The sequence below is a fragment of the Pezoporus flaviventris genome, unplaced genomic scaffold (assembly GCF_033815535.1).
Source record: "Pezoporus flaviventris isolate CSIRO_AGI_PZ_B2104156 unplaced genomic scaffold, CSIRO_AGI_Pfla_v1 ptg000015l, whole genome shotgun sequence".
In the NCBI taxonomy this organism is placed as follows: Eukaryota; Metazoa; Chordata; class Aves; order Psittaciformes; family Psittacidae; genus Pezoporus; species Pezoporus flaviventris.
Genome location: NW_026892563.1, coordinates 38,235,925 through 38,241,226, shown reverse-complemented (window position 1 = coordinate 38,241,226; position 5,302 = coordinate 38,235,925).

The following is a 5,302-nucleotide window of genomic DNA, read 5'->3' as shown; positions in this document are numbered from 1 at the left end:
GCCCCTGTGACGTGTGTTCCTTCCTCCTGCACCAGACCACTGCACGAGCATCTTGCTGCTGTGTGTCCTGAGCAGGCAGCCTGCCTTTGGGCAGCCTCACTTCACCCAAGGAAAGCGAGGAGCTTTGTGCTCTGCACCTCTGGAGCCTGTGGCAGAAATCTTTTTCTTTGCATTTAGTCACCAGGGTTGGCTACAAATGGTTGTTTTGTTAGATCAATAGGTTTGGCCAGAAGAAGCTGCCTGATTTGGCTTCTGCATTTCACAGGTGACATTTCAACCTGTTTACCCTGTACTGAGCCCCAAGAACTAATGTATATTTGAAGTATGTGTTGACAAATTGCATTAGGTTGATTCTGAGGCACTGGGACACACAGAATCCCTTCCATTGGTAGCCTACTGCAGGCTTTGTGTTCTCGCTGTTGGAATATTTAAGCCCAATTTCTCCTTTGGATCTCTTTGGCTTTGGTTTCCAGTAACTAGTTCTGGATACATCCATCCCGTGGATTCAGAGAGCCTTAAAGCACAGTGGGGCTTTTCCCCCTGGTATTTAAACACTATAATGTCACTTCTCAATCCACTTTTTAGGCAAGCTAAATAGATGGAATTCCTGAAGTCTTCTGCTGTAAGGGATTTCCTCCAGCCCATGAATTATTCTTGTCTTTTCTTTCTACATCGTCAAATTTTTTCAGTATCTTGTAAAAATGTCCCTTTCAGAATGGGGTGTTCATGCCCCAGTGCCATGGCCAGGGCCCCCCTGCCCCTTTGCCTTAAGTCCGCAGAGGATTACGTTTTGCCCTTTTCTCGCAGCATTATATGGGAGCTCGCATTAGCTGCTTGTGTGGTGTGATCCCTGGATCATCCAAAGTCTCAGCTTTCTGTGATAGCGTTTCCCCCTTTCTACAGGTATGCTCTTGAGTTTTTATTTCTTAGATACTTAACATGAGGCTGTTAACAAAGGCCAGTCTGTGTGAATGGACCTGGCTTACTGATGGACCATGTTACTCGCTGCTCTCCCAGTTTTGTCACCCACAAACTGTATCAGTTGCTTCTTACTTTCAGATCCAGGTTGAAAATGCTATATTGCGTCTGACCTACCTTAATTTGAAAAGCATCATTCAGTGCAACTTTTTATTAGCTTCTTTATGAGACTTGCAGGCTAGGCATTTCTTAATCCTCTTAGTATGTGATTATGTACAGTAAATCTTTCTGACTTATGGTGCTAGGTCAATGCCTTACAAAAATTTAAGTATGTTGCACCTATGCAGTCCCCTTTGTGAAACCAAATGTGTAGTGATGTCCCCTAAGGATGAAATTAGGGTTTGGTTTGTTTTTTTTTTCTACAAAATCTGTATTCCATAAAACCTTTGGGTCAAAGGTTTTATTTTTCATTCACTAATTCTTCATCTCAACAGCTTTTCCTTAAGTTTGACAAGGAGTCATTTCATTTGCCTTTTGGGAGCGCTGTCATGAATGTCTGAAGGTGCTTCTCTAATATCCCAAGTTTAATTAAAATCAGACCCGATGGGCTAGAGAGCTCGTTAGTGATCTCTTTTAGGATTCCTGTTTCTTTGCTGACTTAAAAATACACATCCCTAGTAGATGCTGTCTAATCTCCTACTTTGGTGCTAAGGTACTGGATAGAAGTTGCTGTTTTCATGTGACTGCCACATCCTGTTTCTTTCTGAATATGGAACTGGAAGTGTTTGTTGACCAGATTTCCCCTGTTAAGTGTCACTAGCGTTTTTATTTAGCATGGCTCAGTATAAAATACAGTAAGATTTGTTTATTTTTTATTTAAAAAAGAAATGAAAGAACCAAAATCCCTTTGCTATTACCAGTGGTTTTCCTAGCCACAATGCTTTCCTGAACAGTTTTCTTTATTCTAATAATGGCTTATTTCTGTCAGGTGCTGTCTTTGCCTTCTCCTTTTCCATCTATTACGTTTCAGGTTTGGTTTGGTTTGGGGTTATCTTACATTGTTCCTTCTTCCCCACAAACTTTCTTACTGAACCCAGGATGAGCTTTTACCAAAAGTTTTCCTCTTTGATTGTGGAATTAGGGCTTTTTTGGCCACGTAATACTTTTTTTAGAGAAGAGTTTCAACTTTTTCCTGCCTTACTTCTTCTTCTCATGGACAACTCGGTTTATAGTTTTGCTCACCTTGGAAATCAGCACAGGTTTATTACTGCTTGTGACTCTCTTTTGCATGTCCATATTCCATATGAACAGGACAAAATTCCCAATTTCACTCAAGCTATGATGTTTTGTATGTATCACCTTGAAGTCTGAAAAATTGACTTGTTTTGGGTGCAGTGTCTTGTATTAGGAAACCTACATTTTTAAAAGTCAGAAAGGTGTTTTTTCCAACTGCTTGAATTCCCTGGGGAATGGCTCCCAAGTTAAAATTCCTTGCAGTGGCTTTTCATTTTGTAAGTTAAAGGTGCTTGAAATTGCTTTTCCTCGTCCCTGGTTTGATCTGTTGTTTTCTGATGTATGCTATCCTTCTCCTTCTTGGAATCTGCTACCTAGCATAGGTATGTATTTAAGGCTGTACCATTCATGTATTACCAGTTATTTCAAAGTTATTATTGCTTGTGTTTGTGTAGTTTGCTGATGCTCCTACAGCTTTTACTTTTGCCCAGGAAGAAACTAATGATATTTTCCTCAAGGGACATTCCCATTGAGTTTCAGAAATGCCAGTTTATTCCAGGCCTCTTATTTTTTTTCTCATCAGTGAGGCTGTCTTACTTCTCTGTTTACCCAGAGTCCTGCTGCTGGTGTAGAAGCAATTGAAGAAATCTTATTGTCATCCTTGTTACTTACTTCAGTTTGGATTAAGTCTTCCTCTTTGAATTCCCAAGGCCTTTCTAACATATTCAGAATGCTTCAGGTGGTTTAAAAAGTATAGTCTCTCCCTGCAGGATGCAAGATCTAACATCTATAGAAAATTCTTCCCTGTTGAGATGGTGCCTCAGGTTCCACAGTCTGCAGCTTCCCACTTTGTGCACTTAAGCCAACCATGGTTCAATTATTTAACTACCACTCACAAGAGTGGAAGATTCTCTAACAAGATCCTATGGTCCTTCCTCTTCAGCTCCCTGAACTCTTTGAGCCTGAATTTTCTCTGTGATGCCAATCCATTTGTTTCTTTGTGTCTGTCCGCAAGAAGACTTGACAATGACTCTGGAGTTCGGTATTAGGTTGCATCTTGCATCTTTGCTGGAAGGTGGTAGCACTTTTTCTTCTTGTCCTTTACTGAATCCATTGTCTGTTCGTGGCTGGATTTTGCAAATTATCGTTGCTTTAAAAGGAAACATCATGTAGGCTGGAAATCATTTAGAAAAGTCACCCACAAACAGTAACTGAATCTCAGCCGTGACTAATGATTGTACTGCTGGTCTATAATTCAGTTAAATCTTAAAGAAAGATTTAAGACTTTCATAATTTAAAGCCTTATGGTCAGTCAGCCATGTCCCCTATTAGAGTTTTTTTGTTGGTTATCACTGCCACTGAAACTGTCGTTCTATTTTACTACTTTTTTTTTTCTTTTTAATCCATACAGTCTTGTTATGCCTTTGTTCAGTACATTCAGTTCAGTACATTAAAGACTTCTGCTATAAGAAGTTCTTCCTTTGTAATGAATTACAGACCATGATCAGGTCACTGTATTCATCTTTCCAAATGGCTTAATTAAATTGAGCTGGTTTAGGTGTCTCACAATAAGGCTTGGCTCCATCATGGAGTTCTTCTGTATTGCCTTTCTTTTTCCTTTGTGAATGACCAGGCTGCGTCATGCTCAGTTACAAGTCTTGCTACATTATGCCTAGACAGTTATCCTGAGCCACCAGGCTTACATTGCCATACAAGGATGTGTAGTTCTTTGAATTAGATCTTTTTCTCTAAATTAAAGCAGCATTATGTTTCTTTTCTTAGCTGAGCGCAACCTGTATCAGTTACACTGTGACTTTGCCAAATCAGTGTTAGGTTAACTGACTTACAGCAACCTGGATGATCCCATTTACTTTTCAAATACTTTTTAAGTAAAAGTATTTGCTTGTCTTCTGGAACACATTAAGAGCTCCAGAGTTGTTTGGAAGAGAAAGCCCCTTGCTTCCATCTGCTTGCCAGATAATTCTTCTAAAGTTACTGATTGTCAGTTTCTAGCTATGCAACTTCTTGGATGTTTTATTTAATGAGTAGAACTCATTAGATTGGCAAGGTAATATTTCGTTACTTCACAGATGTGTCTACATCATCCAACTTTCTTCCCAATATAGAATATAATTATGAGATTCTGCTTGTCTTATATATTTTTATTGATTATTTTATCTTTATATCAGCTAAATGATATATATCATGTTTAGGATTTTCTTCTAATACTTTGCAGGTAATGCACCTGAAAGCTGCCCAAGTTTACTAGTGCAATTTCAGAACATAGAATGAAATTGCTCTGTACACTTCCTTAACTAGGTACCTGTTCAATCGTCATTTCAGGTACAACAGATTACATTTGTGTGCATGGTTTCTTGTTTCTGTGTAGTAGTACACCAAAGTACTAGAGAGATGTAGTAACTTGGTCCAACAAACATTTCATGTAGTGTCTATGTAATGGAAAAAAAAAAACCTGCAAGAAAAGAAATCATGACACCAAAGAAGTAGAGTGTACGCCTAGTTTTGCTCCTGAATTAGGGTATGGTTTTGGAATGTGGACACAGCTATAATCTGGGCCCCTTGGCATCCTCTTTCATTTGTGAAGCTGATTTACCACCTTGGGGGCAAGTGCTGCAGATCAGTTGTTTGATGTTCATGAGACTTAAGTGTGGGTACATCTGGTCTTTCCTGAAGAGAAGGAAATGCAGAGCAGGGACCTCTGAACTGAGAATGTTGAAGAGTGAGAAAAGCTGAATGTGTACCACTGCAGCAGAAAGGGAACCAAACAAGACTGAAGTTGTGGGCCTCCTGCTGCATAAGGATCGCTCTCAAGTACTGGCCTTCACCTTGTGGTCCTTGGACAACATTTAAGAGGTCTGTAAGGTAACAAAAGCTGAAGGCTTAAATTTGGTATGCAGATGTTTACATTTCCAAGGGAAAATACACAGGCATCTGTAGATCAATAAAGGTTGAGAACCACTACTCTAGACTACTTCAGTAGGCTGTTAGCTTCCCTTTGCCCTGTGGGCAGTAGGCCCTCTTGTCAGCCAGGTCCTTCATCTAACTAGGAGGTATTGGCCCATTTAACATTAGGATGTAATTGAAGTAGCAAACTCTGGGGTAAAGGGGGTGGTGTGTGATAACCATATGT